The sequence below is a fragment of the Protopterus annectens genome, chromosome 4.part0, assembly GCF_019279795.1.
Source record: "Protopterus annectens isolate FY-2018-M chromosome 4.part0, PAN1.0, whole genome shotgun sequence".
Classification (NCBI taxonomy): Eukaryota; Metazoa; Chordata; order Ceratodontiformes; family Protopteridae; genus Protopterus; species Protopterus annectens.
In genome coordinates, this window is record NC_056733.1 from 627,426,469 (window position 1) to 627,449,522 (window position 23,054).

A 23,054-nucleotide genomic window follows, 5' to 3' on the forward strand; every position below is an offset into this window, starting at 1 on the left:
AATGTCCACAGAGGTTCCTCATTAAAAGAATACAGGACGTAAGTAAAATATCCTGTGCAGACTGCCTCAAGGCCCTATCCCTGTATTCTGTCTCTTACACGCTTTTGAGGGGAGATCTATGCCTGTCATACAGGGCATTGGCATACCTCATTCTGATGGACCTCCTGTATATTCACAAAATAAACAGCACCAGAATTACCTGTTCCAAAGACTTGCCTGTGATATAAATAGGATCTGCTGTAGAGACAAGTATGTATCTCAAAGACTACCCCATCTATGGAACAGGCTCCCCATCCATGTGAAGCAGAGTTCATCCCTAACCCAATTCAAGTCCAACTTGGACAATTGGATGAGGAACAGGAAATTCATCCCTGGTTTGCCACCTGTGTCTCTAATGGACACAGGCAACGTGTACATGTTTCATCTCTCAAGCCCCTGCTTACACTTATCAAGGATATCTGAACTTGTCATAGATTTGGGTTGTATGACTAGGCTTAAAATGGCCCTTGTGGTCATTAGCCTAGTAAATACATGTCAGCCTATGAACTTAATGCACACTGTATTTCTTTTTGTAAAGTTTTGGCCCCTAGGAGCAAACCTATACCTAGAGTTTTGCACACTGCAGAATTTCTGATTCAGTCATGCAGATATTAATTCTATGCTGTTGAATGACAGCAGGAGCTACCATCAGCTTGGTTATGGTGATGATATTATCTAATAGGAGGTCCCATAGCAGATAATCAGTTGAATTGCACAAACTGGATTGGGCTTAGGCAGTTGGCCTTCAAATAATATATATTAGTGCTGCTGATGCTGCTGCCACGTGCCACATCCTAATGTATGTGCATCTCTATTGTTATGCCTGAGGGGAGATAAGAAGGTACAGAACAGTTGTCATATGACAACACATAGATGTCTCCTTGATCAGCCTCTCCTCTTCCAATTCAGGATATCCAGTAATGCCAGTGAAGTTCATGCCTGAGTGTTTTAATATGCACACACTTCTAGATGGATAAACCACCTATATACTCTGTAGTGGTAGTCTGCCAGGACTCCATCTTCCAGCCTAGAACTGGAGTTGTAACTAGGCAGAAAAAATACCACCTACTCCTTCTATGTGAAAAAGAGCTTACAGAAGCCTTCTCTAGCTTCTTCTTTGCCAGCCATTTGGCACCAGCTCAGCTCATCAAACAATGGTCACCAGCACTGCAGCAGACTCTGTTCTGAATATTATATACAGCAGTTGTTTCCCTTGGTTATCTACTTCACATTCCTTAAGTAGAGCCATCCTACTTTATACTACCAGAGTAGGTCCATCTTACTTTTCACTACCAGAGTAGGTCCATCTTTTTTTCATGCTCTGAGAGACTCATCTTACTTCTCACTGATTCAGTATGGTCATCTTACTTCACTTGCCTTTTGTAGGGCCATCTTACTCCATGTGCCTCGAGTGGGGACATCCTTTATAACACATCCTGAGTGTGTTCATTCTGTTTCTTATTCTCTGAGTAGTTTCATCCTACATTATGCTATCTGAGTAAGGCAAACGTCCTTCACCTGCCCTGAGTAGGCAATTTTTTTCTTTAGATAACATGAGTAAGGTCATTTTTCTTTAGATACCTTGAATAGGACCATCATACTTTTCATTCTTTGAGAAGGGACATCTTACTTCTGACTGACTGAATATGGTCATCTTACTTTACTTACACTGAGTAGGGCCATCCTCCTTCTTACACCTCAAGTAGGGCCAGCCTCCTTCACCCACCCAGAGTGGGGCTCTGCTGTATCATGTATTCTGAGTGGGGATAGCCTCTTTGTCATTCCCTGAGTAGTCCAGTCTGACATCATGCTTTCTGAATAAGGCAAACTTCCTTCACATACCCTGAGTAGGGTTGTTCTTCTTCAGATATCCTGAGTAAGACCATCATATTTTGCATGCCTCTCTCTCTCTCTATATATATATATATATATATATATATATATACCTACTTCAAATACCTTGAGTAGAGTCATTGTAATTTAGACTATCCTACCTCCCACATGTTGTGGGACAGTACATTGTACAGCAAGGGCATCCTGTTTTACACACCATGAGTAGTGTGATTTGCTCCTCTGACTTGACTGGCAGAGACCACTTGATGTTGCTTCTTGGTTTCCTGAAGAGGTTTTCATTTAGGACCATGATTTCCAGTTGGTTACGAACTATTCAGAAAGTAGCTCTGCATATAGTAGCATGTCTGGAATGGTCATACCCTGATTTTGCTTCTTTCCCATATTTTGAGGAGATAAACTAAAGGTAATCTCGAAAGCTCAAGTCAGGTGTGGCATTCCACCTGTGACTTAAAGGGTGGCAGGACTAATAAGAAATAAAGTATAAAAGATTAGAAGAGAAAAAATAACTTTAGCTAGCAGATCTAGGAGACTCTCTTTCTGATGCTGTCCCTGTAGGATGAATAAAGATGCTTTGTTGAAGTTTCAAGCAGTTTATTCAGTTAAATAGGTAGATGGACAAGTGTTCTTTTTCTGATCAAGTCATGCATGAAAGTCAGAAATGTGACACATACAGACTTGTAGAGGGATATGCATGATAACATTTTACACGTTGAATGTTACACATGAGGTGAAATGTTCAGCAAACCTAATAGAAAGGAACACTTATGGTGCATTGCACAGCATTCCATATCTTGCATGAAAGTGAATTGTATAGCACATGCATTGCTGTACAGTTTTGTGTACAACACTGGATGTTATATACAGGAATGTGAAACATGCAGCAGTGCTTACCACAGACAGATGGAGAGAAGCTCTCATAATGCATCTTACAGCATCTCAACTATTGCATGGCAGCAGGGAATGATCATCATATACATAACTGCAAAAAGCATGCATGTAATATGCGGTAATGTAACATAGGAGTCTGCTGTACATAGTGAAATTAACAGTTAACATGGATCTCTGTCATATGCACTCTTTATGGTTGTATGAGCTACCACCTGTCTTTCTCAGTCATTAAGTTTTGGTTGCACATCCTGCCAAGGGCTTGCAAGTAGGACATTGCATTAAATTTACTTAATGGAAGAAGAACACAATAAGTCTGTCTAGTCTGACTTTACAAGTACCTTTAACATTTAGCCTCCCCTTCATCCCTGGCTTCCCTCTTACTCCTTTCCATCTTCCCCTTGCCCCCTGGAATGTCTTTTTGGATTTCCTGTCCACCACCCATTCTAATAGTCTATTCCATGGTTATGTAATCCTTTCTATTAAAAGTTCTTTCAGAAGTCCAGGAATTAGTTAGCCCCCACAGTTTGCCATCTGCCTCCCTCCTTCCTCCTCTGTCCTTCCTTTTCAGTGTGATCCCTTCACATCTCTGTGTCATGATCTTACATACCAGTATCATACCCTCACCATCTCTTCTGGTCTCTCAAGAATGGCCTCTGGTCATATTCCTTCCCTTCCATTTCATAGAACTTTCTGTTAGCTTTCCTTAGCTTCCATCCAGCACCTGATGTAATTTTCCTTACAAACTTCTAGAACTGCACAAGGTGTAATCTGCCTAAGGCCCTATAGAATGTAAGCATTACCACTTTGCTTCTGGAATCTGTCTTTCAAGGTACACTCCAGTGTTCTATTTGCTGTTCCTACTTCACCCTTACTCTGCTCACAGTAACCTAGTTCAGGTGTGATCAACACCACAAGATCCTTTTCCTGCTTGGTTGCCATTAGCTTAATTCCCACCAACTGTTACTTCAAACCAGGGTTGCTGTGGGTCAAGTAATGTACTTTGCATTAGTCTGCACTGAACCTTAGCTGTCACCTTTCTGCCAACTCATTTAGTCTTTATAAATCCTCGTCTGGAATTTTCCCCATCTCCACCGCCGTGTCTAACTTTGTGTCATCAACAAAGATGTTGATCCTGTTCTCTAATCCCTCAGATATGTCTCAGATAAGCACACTGATGAATACTGGATTTAGGACACACCACTTTGGTATCTCCCTAGTGACTTCCCTCGTCCCTGACAATGTCTGCCTCCCCACAAACCTATTTCCTACCATTCAGTCATACAGCTATCCAGTTTCTCAGTCTTGGTCCTACGCACAGCTGTCTAGCTTTACAGCATCCTGTGTGAGATTAGGTGTAAGATCTTGCTGAAACCTAGGTAAGCCATTTTTATTGGTGCTTCACTGTCAAGTTCACCTCTAACCTAGTCATAAAACTGAATCAGACTTGCTTGGCAGCCTCTTCTGGCCATGATCTTGTATTGGTTGCTGTACTGGAGACTGTTATCATTTAGAAATATCACTGTCCCCTCTGACTTCTCTGTATGACTTTTCCTATTTTGTTAAGTTAACTGGTCTGTAATTTTGCAGATTTTTTCTGCTCCCCCCATATTAGTATCACACTGTAGCCAGTAATATTTTCAAGATCTCCATCAGGGGATTGCTAGAGCTATTTCAAGGGGGTTGACAGAACACTAGCCAGATATCTGAGGATTTTGGAAGACATCCATTTGATCTTAGTACCAGTGGCAGCTGGTGGCTTCAAATCAAATGGGGGCTGCAGGAGACAACTGAATGGGTGGGGCCAATGGGAAGAGGTATGAGCAACTAGAAAGGGGTGGAGCTATGCTAAAAACTGCAAAAACTGGGACTTTAATTAAATATACTGTCCTAGGTGCCAAACCATCATTATGAGAGTCCAATCAAGACAAAATGAATTGTAGAAGAAAAATAAGTATTTCAATGCATTGGCTACATGACAGCTTACTTGATATCTAGATGGAAACAAAAAGGTTGTGAGGCATGAAAAAATAAATTACTTTTTAAATATATTACTGGAATGCCAGTCAAAATCAAGCATAAAAAACAAGCAGCACTCAACTCAAACCACTTCTCCTTGCACTGCAGTTCTAATTATCATTTATATTCAGCTTTATAAAAGTACCAAGTTACATGCTGAAAGTAGCCATCTTTGTGATACCCCCACTTGTAAAAATGTTTCTTATCCAAAAAAGACCTGCTGCCTGACAACAACTATCTACTTGTTTCATGGGGAAAACATAATTAAAGTAAAAAATGAACGGCAAACAAGTAACAAGCTCAAAATAAATTGCTTAAAGGATTACTGCACAGGTTATGGACCACACATGATAGAATGGCATTCTATTTAGTTTACAGGTAAAGACTGCAAAGATGACTGCAAGTCTCCAACAAATGTAATGAGCTTCTGAAAATACTGTAATACTGTCCTTTATTACAAATACTGTCATATCCATTTCAATACCCAAGGCTTATATGCTAACTAGTTATGTAAATATTCTCTGCATAGCGATAACAAAAAGGCTTTCAGTGTTGGGAATTCTTTAACAGTACGCTTATTAATGCTTAGTTGCATCTTACAGTCTCAGACAAGCTTACCTGATGGTCATTAAACCATTGCTACTTAAACACAGAGCAACAGGTACTGCAACAACATGCATTTTCTGAATAAGAAGAAGCATAAATCAAAAGTATAAAAATATGACAGAAAACCAGAACATTCTGCAAAATCAAGGACAGATGAAAAGCCATTGTAGTACTTGTGTCTTCCTTGGATGGAGGATACACTGCACACGTGACACTGCATAACTGCTCCTTGCTTTGCTTGGACACATCCAGACTCACTACGTGGGGGAGGGGGGGTGCAACAAGTATGTCAAAATTTGAAATGTCTCTGGTTGTCTGTGATGGCATTGACACATTTATCATACCTCTCAACCTCACAGCAAGAAATCTGGACAAAGCCATAAATAGAAGTGGGACAAAGGCCCAAAAATTAGGACAATTTTTAAATATTGCTTATAAACATAGGAAGATAATAGAATAGTAGGTCTTGCATTAGTATGAGTTTTCTGAAGGGTACGAAATCTGAAACTCAAATGTCTGTCATTATTTTCTAACTCCAGTCTTTAATGATTTGCCACTAATTTGCCAGAAAAAACATAATTTTATGAAAAATGGACCAAAAATGTGATGCAAAAATATGAAATAGCCACACAATACAGCTGGGATCCTGTCAAAGAAGGGACACTTTGTTATTATTAGTACTGCTAACTTGAGCAGTGAAATTAAAAGTAATCTATAACTGTGATCATTACAATTATTTATTAATTGTAACCCCTCCACATTTTCGTCCAAATTTGCTATTTTGCGAAGGGATTATTAGGGGGAGAGCAACATTCTGAGCCAAAATCGGGGACAGTTGAAAGGTTTGGATATACCTAATTCTGTAAAGTGATTTATTTGTCTTAACGCAGGAAATTTGGACAAGGCCAATATATTGGGGGAACATACAAACAGTACTAAAAATTGCTCTTGCAGTTGACAGAATAACAAGTCTTGCATGCATTTTTCTGAAGGGTATGAAGTCTGAAACTCAATGTCTGTCATTATTAATTGACTTCATTCCTAAATGATTTGTCAGAAAACCACAAATGTTATGAGGAACAAACCAAAAATAAGAAGCAAAAATCTATTAATTCTGCAGAAATCTGGACAGTTGAGAGGTATAGTTCAGCTGGGGCTGTCAGAGTTTGCGACCATTCCCCCCTCACAAAATCATGGTCGAATGGGGCCTTCCCCCTGCAGCTATTCCAATGTCCCATTACTTGGCTATTTCACTCCATCTACCATAAACACTGTAATGTGCATACTGCTTTACTTCTGCAATGATTTGGATTTCATTTAAAAGTTTTATTTTACATTATACAGCACGAACACTAATAGACATATGCTAAACAAAGTATTGCAGTCTCACAATGAAACTAGACTTAGCATTAAAACTTATCCGCCCTTAAAACTCACATTCATTGAAAGAGGATTGAAACCCACATTCAAAGAAAATACATCTGGCCAGTGGCAGATAAAGATTAACTTTGGGCTGTTTTCAAATCATAGGCCCCTTGCACAGGAAACATACATGTGTTCTTTGATACACCTTCCTGATTGTATTAAATGATATTCCTACAGTTGTTAGAAGTCATTTTAAATGTATTGTTTTGAACATTTTTCCAGTAAATAATGAAACAAAATGCATGCAGCAATAATGACAAAACTGCCCAATTCAGAACATTTCCATCATAAAAGTCTACTTAAACTTCTACAATCCACCAGTATCAGTAAATATGCACAATCTCTGCAGAAGTAAAAGTCATCTAAATAATTCCACATTAAAGAGATCTGTAACTAATGAAGAGGTTGCTGCTAGCACACAACTTCATATTTTATTGTTTCATCTACATATAAAGTGCCTGTTGCCCTTGAGGAATAAATTGCCTATGTTACATTAAAAAAATTATAAGCTAGTAATATTGCAATAGGGAATGGATGGCAAACTGATAGCAGGTTCATCGTTACTAGTTATCTCCACCAAAGAGGACATTCTCAGGACTGCAGCATCCACCACCCTTTAAAAGTACAACACAGTACAGTATTAGCAATGCATCTACATACTGTAGGAGTAGAACCCACAACTTTCTGCATCAAAAGCAAGTACGCTACCTGTTGTACTATTAACAATGCAAGCAGACTCAGCATAAGCAGCACTAAACTTTTCTTCAAGCTCTCAGCTCCTTGTAAAATCCATTGGACACTCAACTGTATATTTCAGCTTTGAATCACAAGAAATCTGGAAAAAGCCAAAATTTATGGGGGGGGGGTACAAAAGCCCAAAAACTAGGGACACATTTTAAACATTGCTTGTATAATCTTGGAAAATTGCTAGAATAAAATGCTGTGTTACCACCATGTGTTTCACTTCCAAGTCTTGAACCTAGGACCCTGTGCACTACAGTCAGAGCAACATACCACTATGCCAAATCAATTGTTTCTTGAAAGATGGTTAGACTGAAACTTAAATGGCTATCATTTAGTGAATTCAGTTCCCACCATAGCTTTCAACTTCTTAGCACAAAACACCTAGACAAAGCCAATAATGGGGAAATACAGCCCCCAAACATATTCATTGAATTCAGTTCTCACTGTAGCTCTCAACCTGTTAGCACAAAAATCTAGACAAAGCTAACAATGGGGGAATACAGCCATAAAATAGGGACAAATTTCAAATATTGATCTTATAAACAGAAAATTGCTAGAATAAAAGGTTTTGTGTTACCATGTACTTTCTGAAGAATATGAAGTCTGAAATTCAAATGCCTGTCATTATTTTCCAGAAAACCACAGATTTTATGAGGAACAGAACCAAAATATGAAGCAAACCTTTCACAAGTGGTGGCGGGTAGGGAATTCAAGCTCTTGTTACCTACTCCCAAGGTACAGGGTTTTGAGTCTAGCCACCACCAGGTATATTTCCTGAATTCTTCTAGTCACTGGGGGCATTTCACACACACACACACACACACACACACACACACACACACACACACACACACACACACACACACACACACACACACACACACACACACACACACACACACACACACACACACACACACACACACACACACACCCTGCCTGAGTTTAATTCCTTGCATAATTCACTCTGCTTCATTAATTCAAACATCCTACCTGAGCTTAATTCCCTTCCTGCAGCAGCTCGAGTCCTACTATTCCAATGTGCATTTCAAAAGCCCCACGAGACAGCAGCAAAGTCCTTGTCCTTGCGAGAGCAGGCTCCAGCCTGCAGATGTTGCAGTCCGATCCCCTTCCAGTCTATGCAGTTGTAACTGCATAGACTTCTGGGATCTCTGTACAGAGAATGGCTGTCTTCCTCTCTAGACTGGTTCACCAGCAGTCTGGATTCCTGTGCGCATGCGTGATGTTCTGGGAATGCTGATCGCACATGTGCGGAAGTCCAGGACTCGCATTTGTTTTTTATTTCTTTTCTTTTTTTTTTCCGTTTCATTTTTTTTCTTTTAAGTTTGTTTTATTTTCTGAGGGGCTGCAGTCCTGCAGTCCAATAGCATGAACCGCCCCTAATTAGTACTTTATTCTCCCTAAGGCAGCATGTTTCTTCTGAGCTTGAGCTATTTTCCCCTCTAATCTAGTGTCTTTCCATTGTTCTCATTCTATCCTACCTTCACTGTCAGCAAGGCTCTGTCTTATTGCTTCCCTTTGTAAAAATGAAACTAGTATACGTTTCTACTTCTGCTTTTCTCAAGTCTTATGTGATCTCCCTCCCATCTTTGTTCAGCCTGGCCAAATGTGGCTGTCACTTTCTTCTTTTTGCTATGTAGCTACAAAAGATCTTGCTTCACTTCTTTATTTTTTTCTTTTCATGGCCCCCCTCCCCCAAACTAATGGCTCCACTACTGTCGCCCATCATTACATTTCCCTCCTGTGGTTCATTTATTCCCACTGTGAGAAAGTGCCAGATCACACCATTCATTCCATTAGAGACAAGGATCAGGAGGTAGGGAACAGTTCAGTGTGGAAGTCTTGTAGGTCCTAGCGCCCTTTTCTGATTCCCTCCCAAGACGACTGGCAGTACTGTCTTTGGTGTATACCAGATTGAATACCAGCTCACTGAAATCTGTCACTAGACAGTGCACTTTCTTCATGTATATATAACTGATTGTATCATCAATAGTGTGTGCATGAGTGTGGAAGCTTGCAGGTAAGCAAATTCTATCCTGTGAAGAAATTGATTTGTTCTTCTATAGGCAGATGTTAGGAGTTTGAGTGTGTTTGAGGGGATGGGTGAGTTTCAGAGTGTGTGGGTGTGGGTGTCTGTGCGGTGCAGGGATTATGAGGTAAATTCCATTTGCATGTAATAGTTTACTTTGTGGTTGAAAGGATTTCATTAGTCAAAGTGTGAGGGTTTTGATTAGCTTGTGTGTGTGTGTGTGTGTGAAACTGAGAGTAATTTCAGGGGAAATTACAAGACTTGATCCCCTCCTCCTGTGAAGTTAATGCCTATTACTTTTGTACAAGTCCCCGAAAATGAAAAAAAAAACAAAAAAAAAACAGAAAACGGAAAATATGTTTTAGAGACTTGAAGTGGAAGAGGTTGTTGAAGATGTTTTAAGCAGGAAATGCCACCATTTTAATGATTTTGGGATTCTACGGAATGGAATGTACAGTGTTTTGATAATACTGTTACCTCATAAAATGACAGCACATATACTACTCAGTGTGAGGCAGAATAATCCTTCTGATGTTGACTATTACTGGTAAAATGGCAAAAATGATTTCAAAGCTGATTTCTGCTTTGTTGCGGACTTAAAAAAAAACAGTGTAACAGGAGAAAAAGATCTTTGCCTCCCCTCCCCCAACAATTGGTTCTTATGGCAGTGGCAATGAACGTGTTGATGGACGTATGAAAGATTCTGACTTCTGGTGTTTTTTAATAAGTAACCAGCTAAATATTTTAAGTGGAAAACATAACATCACAGAAAAAAGAAGGAAAAATAAAGATAGAAAAAAGACTTTACATTATCTATCATTTCTGCTTCCTCAGCCCCCATGCCTTACTTTACCAAAGTATTTTGAAGTGATACAAAACTGTGTTTTGCAAGAGTGTGATGCTGCTGCTAGAGTTATATCTGATATTGCTGCGTCTGCAAAGATGTTGCTAAGGTATTTTATATCTTGGTAAAGAATGCACATTGTTCAAAGTCTATTGGAGCTAGTGCTTTGAATCTTCATCAAGCTTTTGTAGTATTGGAGTACAAGACTATAGTTATCTCATCTGGTATCTTGTATAGACCCCCAAACTAGTGCCCCCTCAACTCAAAGTTGTTGAGTATAAAGAAAAAAAGTCTCTCCTCCACTCCTGTAACTGTAGCAAGCTGCTTAGTAAAACTGTAGCAGGCAGCTTCCTACATTTTCTAATGCACACTCACCTCACATTAATCACTTCACCCCCTTCATCTGAGCTGTAAATGCTGTATCAGTAATAATTTATGAATGCCGATACAGCACACCTGCACTATCTGCACATGACAATTTTCCCCAGTGCAGCTTACACCCAGGGCAGCCCTTCACCCTTCCTACTTAAAGCTTTGCTTTAGGACATGGCTTTGAATGATGGAGGTAAATGGTGATTGATGTTTTAAATATGGTATCTGATGTTGTCCTTTTCATTCTTCCAGAACATGTCAGTTATGAATCCAACCTCAGATCTGACTCGGCTACATATCATAAACATACGGATCCAACTCTCAAGCCTCTTCCTCTACCCATAATGTCATAGCTAGCTTACAATACCGCAGATCTAGTTTGCCGCCACCTCGCATAGACGTGGATACTTTCTCAGTATGGATGTCAGAAGGAAGGAAAACCAGGTGGCCAGTAATGCTTCTGTATCTGCTACAACAAGTAGCTCAGTGGATGAAAGTGTGTTTTGTCCTTTTCCACTACCAATTCGGCAGACCGACCGGCAGGTTTGGTCGCCACAGAAGAGGATGAAGAAACGGAAGACATCAGAGGAGAGGCACGAATTTCAGAAGAAAGTGCTCCAACCTACACAACGGACTTAGTTATTAATATTTCCAGGTATGCTTTGACTAATTATGAAAGGTCTTTATTAAATAAGGGCCTCTCATTTATACCTTCTAGAACTGCTGATGTGACTGATATTATGACAGACATTAAAATGTTCACTAGGAACATGAGTTTAAAAATGTCATTTGGACAAAATAATATTGATAATAGGAATGTTTTCAAGAAACCTTCCACTTTCACACCACAAATACACTCGTTGCTGGATGCATTTGAAAAGGCTTACAAATGAGATTTGCTTCAATTTTCTGTGTCAGGACAATAAACCAGACTTTTATAATTTAAATTATGGTGAGAATGAAGCTATTAAGAAATTGCAGGAAAATAATGAAATTGTAATCAGACAGGCCGATAAGGGTGGTGCTATGGTGGTGTTGGACCATGATATGTATGTTAATAAGATGAAAATGCTATTGAATGATAATGAGACATATCAGATTTTGAATGCAATACTATTAGATAAAGTTATCAAAAATGTCCATGGTGAATTATGTGATTTATTTCTATGCAATATGATAGATGCAGACCTGTATAAATATTTTTTTAGTTGAGAAACCAGTAATCCCCGCTTTCAGGGGATTACCAAAAGTGCATAAGGTTTTGATGGACCCACCTATGAGACCTATAGTCTCAGGAGGGGGCTGGCTAACCGAGCCATTATCCATTTATTTGGAGAAACAGTTTAAACCAGTGGTCGACAAGATTGACTCTGTTATTAAAGACACTCAACAGTTTTTAGAGAGCTATGTGGAATATCTTATCTGTAAGTGATATTACTAGTTATCTTTTAGTCACACTAGATGTAGTTTCCCTATTTACATCAATACCTAATACAACAGGGATGGAATATGTAAGACTTTTAGTAATTGAAAAAGGGGTCCCTAGAGACCTTATTATGAGATGTATGCTACTATTGGATATAGTGTTGAGTAATAATGTATTCATGTATGATAACTATCTGCAAAACAAGGGGGTCGCAATGAGGACCCCGTGTGTGAACTCGTATGCCAGCCTGGTTTTGGCATATCGGGAAGGCACTTATGTGTTGGAGGATACATTGTTCAGTGGATACATAAAATATTACAAACGGTTTGTTGATGATATTTTTTTTCATTTGGAGAGGAACTAAGCAGCGATTAGATGATTTTGTTATATATGTAAATGAGACAATTTTCTAACATTTGAGAGTAGTAGCTCATCTCAACAAATAGAATTTTTAGATGTATAATTGACTAAGATGGCTAATGAAATACATACTAATATGTACAAGAAACCATGTTGGAAAAATAGTTTGCTGCATTGCAATAGTATGCACCCTGGACATATTTATCCCAACATTATAAAGAGCCAAGCATTAAGGGTATCAAGGTTAACTAGCCATGATAGTAGCTATCAGGAGAAGCAAAGAGTTTTAGCAGAACATTTCATAGAAAGAGGATATCGTAAAAATGAAGTGGAGAAACTACTAATAGAGAGTACTACACAGAGAGCAGGAAAAGGTAAACCATTTTTTTCATAAGAATAGGCACAATAATGACATGGTTCAGAAGGAAGGACAAGGTAACAAGATTAATAGGGTAGTGATTTCGTTTACAAATAGGAATTTGAAAATTAAAGAAATAATAAATAGTAATTGGAGATTACTAACTATAGATGATAAGATATCCGAACTGGTAGGGTCAAAACCTAGTTTTGCCTATAAGAATATGAAGTCACTAAAAAGATTATTATGCTATGAAGAAAATATAAAAAAAGAGACCCACTCTCAAAGGAAAGGGACTTTTTCCTGTAGACACTGCAATCAATGCATGTACATAGTAGGCGATAATAAATTTACACACCCAGATACTGGACATGAATATATTTTTAAATATTATGCTGACTGCAGGTCTAGGGACTTAATATACTTAGCTCAATGCCAGATATGTAAATCCTTTTATGTGGGCAAGCTGAATAGAATCCCTAGGGAACATGTCAGGGAACACGTGTATGCTATAAATAAAGAGGATGAAGGAAATGCATTAGCTAGACATGTGATGGGTCATGGTACTTAGAGCTTTGGAATTGATCAAGAAGACTGGTAGACTAGGGGATGTTAAGAACTATACTGAAGAGCAAGAAAATAGGTGGATAATAAGGCTACAAGCATATAGAGCGCATGGTCTAAATGATACGGTAACACTTAAACCTTTTTTAGCTGCATACCCTAATTCACATTAGCCACTTTATCATCAAGTTTATATTTTATAAGAACCATAGTGTTTCATAATCTAATAATAGTCAGTAGCTCACTTATGACACTTAAGCACTATATGTTTATTTCTTGATGGACAATGGTCTCTTAATAATTCATAATGTATTCTTAAGATAGGGACAATTGATTATATGTATATTAGTTTATTTTCATGCACATTAGATATTTTAGTTTTAGCATTTTAGGTAGGTGACCTATTATTAAGGTGTTATATGCCATGTAATAGTATATACATTTTAAATAATACACATATATATACTTTTGTGCTGCTATTTATAATATAGTATTTTTTACATATATCTTTATATATATTAATTTTTATTAGTTTATGTGACTTGATTGATTAGACCATGTCTTTCTTGAAATTGATAGTTTATATGCATTTTAAGAAATATAATAGTATGACGTTTTAATATATATATATATATATATATATATATATATATATATATATATATATATATAATATATAGTAATCTGTATTTATTTAATTGTCTGGCCTAAAATTTTTTTGATATTAGAGCATGTGATAAATTAGAGTCGATCATGTTTAGGAACATTAAATATGTTAGTTTATATAGTTTATATTAAGTTATTGAACTTAATCTATGGTTTTGCTTTATAAACATAATTTAGAGTTTCATCAAATGGGTTTATATATATATATATATATATATATATATATATATATATATATGTATATACATATGCTCTAGTATCAGGGGCGGCTCGTGCTATAGGACTGCCCTCCCACCTAGAAAACAAAAAGAAAACCCACCTAGAAAACAAAAAAAAAAAAAAAGTAAAAAAAAAACAGTTAACTATGAGTCCCAAAAGTCCACGCATGTGCACACGCACTGGTCGGAACCCAGAAGAACTGCAGACAGCTTTGTCAAGCAGTCCAGATAAGGGAAAAGGCATCTCTGCCCCGCAAATGCCCAGAAGTCTGTGTGGTGATGACCACACAGAACAGAAGAGCTCTGGACTGCTCCTTCTGCAGGCTAGACCAATCAAGAGAGCTTTGCGCAGATGGAACCAATTGGGGGAGAGGTGAGGTTTTTCTCACGACGACTGGAGGATTTACCGTTAGCTTGCACGGGTGAGGAGCTCTCTCCAGGAGGATGGATGCAGGATTGGATTTTTTTTTCCCGATGTCACTCACAAGGCTGGATTGGATTTATTTTCCTGATGTCAGATGGTCTTGCAGCCATTCTAGGTGAGGAGTGTGTGTTTTCCTGATGTCGGATGGTCTCGCAGCTGTTCTAGGTGAGGAGTATGTGTTTTCCTGATGTCAGATGGTCTCACAGGCATTCTAGGTGAGAAGTGTGTGTGTGTGTGTGTGTGTGTGTGTGTGTGTGTGTGTGTGTGTGTGTGTGTGTGAGAGAGAGAGATAAGTCAAACAATAGCAAGTTGGCAGGAAAAAATAATGCTGTAGGCAATGAAAATCACTGTTTGTTTTGAATCAAGCTGACTTTTTTATCTAAGAAAACCCAGAGACGTAGTATAAAAGACCTGGCAGAAGAAGGACAGAAGTACTATTTTGAGTCCGGGGAGATGCTGCAACTATAATGCGATGGATTCCTAAAGTATTCTTATGACTAGCATGAGTTCAGTTCCTCCGAATCTGTTCTCACTTTCATTTGATTTTACTTTGCAGGCCTTTCACTGGGAGTGAAAGGGAATTTATATTCTTAAAAAAGCAAATCCTAACCCTGACTGCTGCTTCCACAGTAAATGAGTATTGCTGACAACTCATTCTTTTCATGTGGCACTTATCCCTGCTACTGCATGTCAGCAGCCTAAAGATGACCAAATTTAAAGATTTTCACAAGCTAGTCAACAGAAGGTAGTGATGTAACTACAGATGGCAATGCAATGTACTGTGAGGCATCTCACAAGAACATCTTCTTTCAGCAGTGTGTCCACATGCTACTTCCATGCTTCTTTTCTTATTATTGTCTCTCTGTAAACCTGATAAAAAAGCAATTCAGTTTCTTCCAGCCATTTTTAAACATTTGTTGTTCTCCAGAGGTTCTCAAGGACCTCATTGTTAACTACTTGTACTTACTTACACATTTCTCCTATTCTGACATCTTTCCCTATTGTCCATATCAACTATTGCTGCAGATTAAGAAGACTGTCAGCTTATACTGCCTGCCACTTTCTGGTACTAGGACATATGTTTCACTTGCTCCTTCCCTGACGTGTTCAAAGCTTAGTACAGCATAAATGCACAAAGCTAAACTTTGTAACGTTTGTCAGGTTGTTCCTATGGCACTATATTATCTTAAACAGCAATGAATCCTGTCAGATAGTTAAACAGGATCTTAACAGACAGGCAAAGATTGTTGTACATTGCCTTAGCAGCAAAATATTTAGTCAGTAAGTAAATTAGTTACTGTCTTACTTATTTAAGTATTTATTTTATTGAGTTTGCTAGCTGATGAACTTCATCAGGGCAGAATCCATTATAAATTGTGCCACAAGAAAGGCTCAGAAAAGCATTTAGAATTAAATTCATTTGTTTTGGAAAACATAAAGGAAATAATAAAAAAAGGAAAGTATTTACATACAATGACATAGACTAGAAGACAAGCAAACACAAACAATCAGTAAAAACAGGTCCTACTAAAAAAGTAAAATTCTTCCTTGGCAGCTGTGTTTGTATTTTATCATATTATCTTTATAAAATATATTGAAAAACTGTGCTCACTGTCACAGCAATCCTTATTCACATCAATTAAAGGCTTAAATTCCAAGTCTTATGCCTTATAGGTTCATAGGTTCATAGGATGGTACTAGGCTATCGGCCCTAGAGCCTATACAAGCCTAGCTATAACAATTCCCTGGATATTTCTTCCCACAATATTTACTTCCCTGGACCCCTGTCTAGCAGGGCGACTGACATGATCCCCAGGGTGAATTTCCTATCTCCCATCCAATCATCAAGGTTCCTTTTGAAGAGGGCTAATGAGGCACTCTGCTTGACATGTGTGGGCAGTCTATTCCAGAGTATGGGGAGTCTCTGGGTCAGGAACCTATCACTCCGGCATGTTTTGTTCATTGTGATGACAAGGTTTAGATCCCTGGAGCATGTGGCTCTGAGGGATTGGGATTTCTTTAAGTGGAGCATGTCCAACAGCTCAGGGTTTGACATGGCCTTGTATGTTACGCAGAGATCGTCTCTGAGTAGACAATACGCCACAGAGTATAGCTGGAGTTTTTTTAGACGATCAGCATATGGCATCTGCTTTAGGCCTGTGATTCTTTTAGTGAGGTATTTCTGTGGCCTTTCCAGCTATTGCAGATGTCTTGTGAGGTACATACCAAACAGGGCATTATACTCTATAATGGGTCTAATGAGGGATGAGTACATTGTACATTGTGAGATGGGAAGAAGGGGAAAGAGAAATTAAGAGCAAAGGATAAACTACAGCAGGAAATGCTGGTGGTCAGGTACATGACTATACATGGTAATTAGGAATAGTGTGAATATGAGATAAGCAGGTTATAAGCATATATGTAGGTATGTATGCATGCTTATAATAAGAGAAGATAAAACAAAAGCAAATAAACAGTATAAAAAAAGGAAAATAAAAAAGACTGAAATAAAAGGAATAAGGAAAAAAGTGGTAGATGAAGATGAGGACAGGTATGTAGAGATGGAAAAAAAGAATGGAATAAAAGGCGAGATTGCGGGATGAAAAAATAGAAGAGGGAACACAAAGTTAGCCAAAACTCAAAAAGAAGGGAGACAAAGTGTCAGGGATAATTCCTCTTTTTGTCATGCATGCATGTTTGTACATAAGTGTGTGCTTTAAAATATGCATGCTAAACTCTTGCATTGTTATTAGATGTAAGCTAGCAGCTGTAGATGACAGCATGCTGTGTTAATAGAATTAGCAAAATGTGTCAGTTAGAAAAAGAGAAGATACTAATTTCTACGAAGAGCTGGTAATAATTTATTTGGATATGGTGTTTACAGTTTTCAAGAACCCAACTTCATTATGACCCACTTAAAATATAAGTTGTCAATCACAGAGCAAAGAAAAAGATAAAAGTGCACAATTGAAGACATTTGAAGAAAACTTAAAGAAGCTTAATGTGTACACCCCCCAAAAAAGTAAAAAGGAGAACATAAAAGATACATTTCATTACCTCAGATGTATCGGTAGTCCAAAAATATGAACAATTTTTTACAAAAATATGCAAGAACAAGGGTTATTGTTTAAAACTACACATTACATAGTGAGATTAGCGACAGTGTAAGAAAAAGTATGTTTTTATTTAAAGAAAAGAAGTCTTGTCACTTTGCAGGCTTTACTCGTAAACTAAACAGAATCCCAATCTATCATGTGTGCTCCATAACTTGTGCAATAATTCTTTAAGCAATTTATCTTGAGCTTGTTTCTTGTTTGCTGTTCATTTTTTACTTTGATCATGTTTTCCCCATACAACAAGTAGATAGTTGTTGTCAGGCAGCAGGTCTTTTTTGGATAAGAAACATTTTTACAAGTGGGGGCATCACAGATATTATTACTTTCAGCATGTTACTTGGTACTTTAATAAAGCTGAATATAAATTATGATTAGAACTGCAGTGCAAGAAGTGGTTTGAGTTGAGTGCTGCTTGTTTTTTTATACTTGATTTTGACTGGCATTGCAGTAATGTATTTAAAAAGTAATTTATTTTTTTCTTCTACAGTTCGTTTTGTCTTGAGTGGACTTTCATAATGATGGTTTGGCACCCAGAGCAGCGTATTTAATTAAAGTCCCAGTTTTTTGTGGTTTTGAGCATAGCTCTGCCCCTTTCTAGTTGGGCACACCCCTTCCCATTGGCCCCACCCATTCAACTGTCTCCTGTAGCCTTCCTTTGATTTGAAGTCACCAGCCACCAGTCTAGTATATATGACAATTTTAAGAATTTTATAAAGTTTGATTGTTTCATTAGTTTTTTATGAGGTCATAATTATATGTAGCAAAGGATTGGATGAAGGCACTGGTTAGGTTTTATTTAATCCAGAAGAATGGTGATTGTTGTGTTAAAGTCTGAGGAAATGTTTTTAAAACATGAAAGCGCTTACTACTTCATTTTGTGTTTTGCTTATATTAAATATTTTGGAACAAGCCGTGCTGAGCCTCTTTTGTTGTTCTTTGAACACTTTGTCATATTGTTTACCGTATAGATACAGTCAAGTTCCCAGTTCAGTAAATCCTTGTGCATCCTGCCCCTATAGCCAGACTTGTCCTTCAGGCTCTAGATTTGATGGCAGTGGCCATGATCTTAATTCCTATGGTACGTTTCTATATGGGTGTTTTTCAATGGCTCTAGCTATTCAGTGGTCTATTTTGCAACTTCCTCTATCATATCCAGTCAACCAGTTCACACATCAGTGTCCTAGAGATGAGAGTGGTCCTATTAGTGTTGCAGGTCTTTCAATATGTTCTTCCTCTGGGGACTGTTGTGATTCAAACCGACAATATGTCTGTGGTCTGATACATTAACAAAATAGCATGAACCCAATCCTACTCCCACTGTCGAGAGGCTATGAGAGTGTTGCAGTGGGCAGTCTCCTCCAACTGCTGTCTAGTGGTAATGCACATTCTGGGGAAATTCATACTAGAAGACAAAGTCAGCAAGACCATTTTGTTACCTCACGAGTGGTCTGTCAATCAGTGGTGGAGAAAATTTTCCATAATTGGGGCCAGCCTTGCAGTGATCTCTTTGCATCTCCCCTCAACAACAAGTGCAGCAGGTATTTCACCCTAATCCCCCCCTCAGTGGGAGTCACCAAGAGATGCTATAGTCCATGTTTGGTCCTCCAGTCTCCTTTACACCAATCCCCCAGTACCTTTGATTCCAAAATTCTTACAGAAAGCCAGTCGGTTGAAGAACTCAGTTATCCTTATTGCCCCCTTTTGGCCTCAGCAGGTATGGTTTCCCTTCCTTTGGTCTCATCTTTGTTACCCTCCATGGATACTGGACCCCAGTCCAAACCATCTCTCACGCATTTATTGGGGATGAAGCATCCCAATATTCCAGGCCTCAAACAAACAATATAGTTTCTCCAATTCCGTTAATAGCTAGACAGCCCAGGCTTTCCTCCCTGGATCGTCATATACTTTTATCCTCCCAGAAAGCTTCTACTAGAAAAAATTACAGTAGTAAATGGAAAAGATTCTCTATTTGGGCTGTTAAAAAGGAAACTGACCCTTTTACTGCCCACGTTTCTTCAATACTGGAGTTTTTAGCTTCTCTTTTTTAGGAAGGTGCTAGTTTTTCCACAGTCAATGTACAGTTAGCAGCCATATTGAATTATCATTCAGGAGACAAAGCTTCATGTTTAGCTTCTTCCAAATTGTGCATGGCTTTCATAAAGGGCACTTTCTTACTAAGGCCTCCAGTGAAAGATCCTTCCCCTCCTTGGGATTTGTCAGTCATACTTCAGGGTTTGATTTAAAAATGTTGTCTTAGAAAACAATTTTTCTAGTAGCTATTACATTGGTGAAGAGAATTTCTGAACTCCAGGCTCTATCATCCAAATTCCCTTACATTGTTTTTGACAAAGACAGTTATTTTATGAACCAATCCTTCTGTCCTGCCAAAAGTAGCACTGAATCACATATCAGTCAAACAATTCATTTGCCTGTCTTCTTCCTAATTTTTTAAATAGGGGAGAGTACATGCTACATCTTTCAGTTGTACATAGACAATTACATTTCTATTTACATAGAACTAAGGACTTCAGGAAAGCAGACCAGTTAGTTGTTTGTTTCATTCTCATTGAACAGACTTGGATCAGCAGTTTCTAAAGTTACCCTGCCTAAATGGACTACTGATTGTATTTCCTTTGTTTCTACTCAGCAAGTTATTTTCATATCAAAACCCCCTGAGGCACATTCAACCAGATCCATGGCCACTTCTTCTTCTTTTGGCTTTTTAGTTCTCTGGAATATTCTTCCATGAGAGCCACCCAAGATTCACATAGCTAGGGACTCTGTCCCATATGTTGAAGAAGAATAAAAAGGGCAACATCAGATATTAAAGTTATGTATTCACCATAACTATGCATCTGTGTTGTCCATTTTAAATCTTTCTCATCTCCTCTCCCTCCTTCCTCCTTCCTATAACTTTCTGGAATGATCTCATTGACATTTTAAAACCTCTTAGTTGTAAGTTTGAGCCCTGGCTTGCTGTTAATTTTCTTAATGGCCTAATTTATCTTATATATGTATAAAGCAGCAAACTCAGTCTGAGGTATTGTAGGCTAGCTGGGGCATTATAGGTAGAGGGAGGAGCTGAAGAGTTGGATCCGTAAGTCTGAGATATGTGGCTGAGTCACATTCGAGGTCAGATCCGTAACCAATACTGTGAGGAAGAATGAAAATGGACAACACAGATGCATAGTTATGGTGAGTACATAACTTTAATATTTCCACTCTCTTCACATGTTTGTCTTTGGATGACAGAGGTAAAAAGGTTAATAATGTTTTAAACATGACAATTTTATCTCTCTGCATATTTACAAATAAGCCCATTGTGCAACTTGTTTTGCTTATAAATGTGCAGCTTATGATACTGTCAAAATATTAAATAGTACCGTGAAGGATAAAAGAAAAGCAGAATTATTTATTGATTGTTTATGAAATGTGAATAATTATTTATGAAATTAGACAGATATATCGAGGGACAGTCCTACACTGGGAGTGAGACTACAAACATTAGATATGTACCTGTTGCCTCTGGGATCTTTTTTTTTTTTTTGTTGGTGGAAAGAAATGCTTTAATTACAGAACCAGTTTAAAGGTAAAACTTAGGTACATTAGTATAGATGCTACATTTATTGACCTTAAAGGACCATGGCAACTGCACCAGATATGTATTTTTTGTGTACCATCCTGTAAAACTATTTTCCCATCAGAATAATTATGTTATGATGTGCAGTTATATACATATTTGGTTACTCAGCAAAAAGGAGGTCTGTCGGTGCAGATCGCATTGGGATATCACTGGTAACTCCTATCTGAACAGACCCTAACATGCTGCTTCCTGTTGTTTTACTTCCTTAACTACATATGTATTGACATTCAGAGCAGTTAATTTCCTTTGTGGGAGATAGTGTAGATGACCTTAACAAAGTCCATATAAGCAGCAAGCAGTGTCTGCCTTTGTGAAATACAGCGGTGAACTCTCCATAACATGCCATGAGATGCAGAAGACAAGTTGTCCTCTATACATTTCCATACTGCTCTTTGTCTGGCAGTAGTAATATACTTATTAGTTTTGGTAAGCGACATTACAGCTTTCTTCATGCATTTACATTGAATGCTGAATAGGTTGATTGGTGTAAAGTAGGTTGGGGATGATGTTACACCTGTCCACCTTTTTTATTTAATAATATCACTAAATCCTGGTACCGTAGTTCAGGAATGTGTTTATCTTAACACTTTCTTTAACACATTTGATAAAGACCTGTTCATGTTTTCTTGATTCTGTACAGTCAGCCACTAAGTACATTGTCTAGGTGTATAGAATTGTTATTTTTTTAATTTTATTTGTGGTTTCAGTTATATTTACAGTTGTATAAGGGATACTGCCACATTTCTATAGCACTTTGACATGTATGTTACTTCTTTAGAAGTTTGCACAGAAGTTTTCTGAATGTATGTTTAATATGTCCTGTAGCTAGGAGATCATCTTTCTTTAAAAATAACCTTTTATTCATAAAAGTTTTCTTACGGTTTTCTAATATAATTAAAGAATGCTTTATTATTGTTGTTATCCTTTGATACAAAGTTGAGCGCACAGTTGGAACTGGGAGATATGATAGGTATATAATTATTGTACTGTGTTTAGAATTGTTTTGATGACTGCAGTATTTTTAAAGGCTAAGTGCCATTTCTTTTTCTGGTGTGTATATTATTAGTTTAATTTTGTCAAATATGTTTTTTGTTGAATTTTTACGCTTGTATCTTGCAAGTATGCACTTAAGAATGTAAACATACTCAATATAGAACTTGTTGATAATATCTTAAACAGATTTATTTCAGTCAATAAGAACAGAATCGTTTTCTTTTTTCATAAGTATACTATTGACTGCATCTTAGTTTCCATTTGTGAAGTATTGGAAGGGTGGTTTATTTACAAGCTGATTTTACCCTTTAGCTAAAGGTGATGGAACCAAAATGTGTGTTAATTACAGAGAATATAACCAGGGAAGGGGAGAAGGAAGGATTCAAGTCTGTTATTAAGGTATTTATTCTAAGCCATTTTAATTGACATGGTTGATGAATATTTGATC

At 37.8% G+C, this 23,054-nt stretch overlaps 1 protein-coding gene across 2 annotated transcripts in view; it reads left to right on the forward strand.

The window, feature by feature from the left end:
* The window catches only part of BICDL1 (BICD family like cargo adaptor 1), a 1,161,255-nt gene that overhangs the window by 102,513 nt on the left and 1,035,688 nt on the right, over positions 1-23,054 (forward strand). The window lies entirely within an intron of this gene.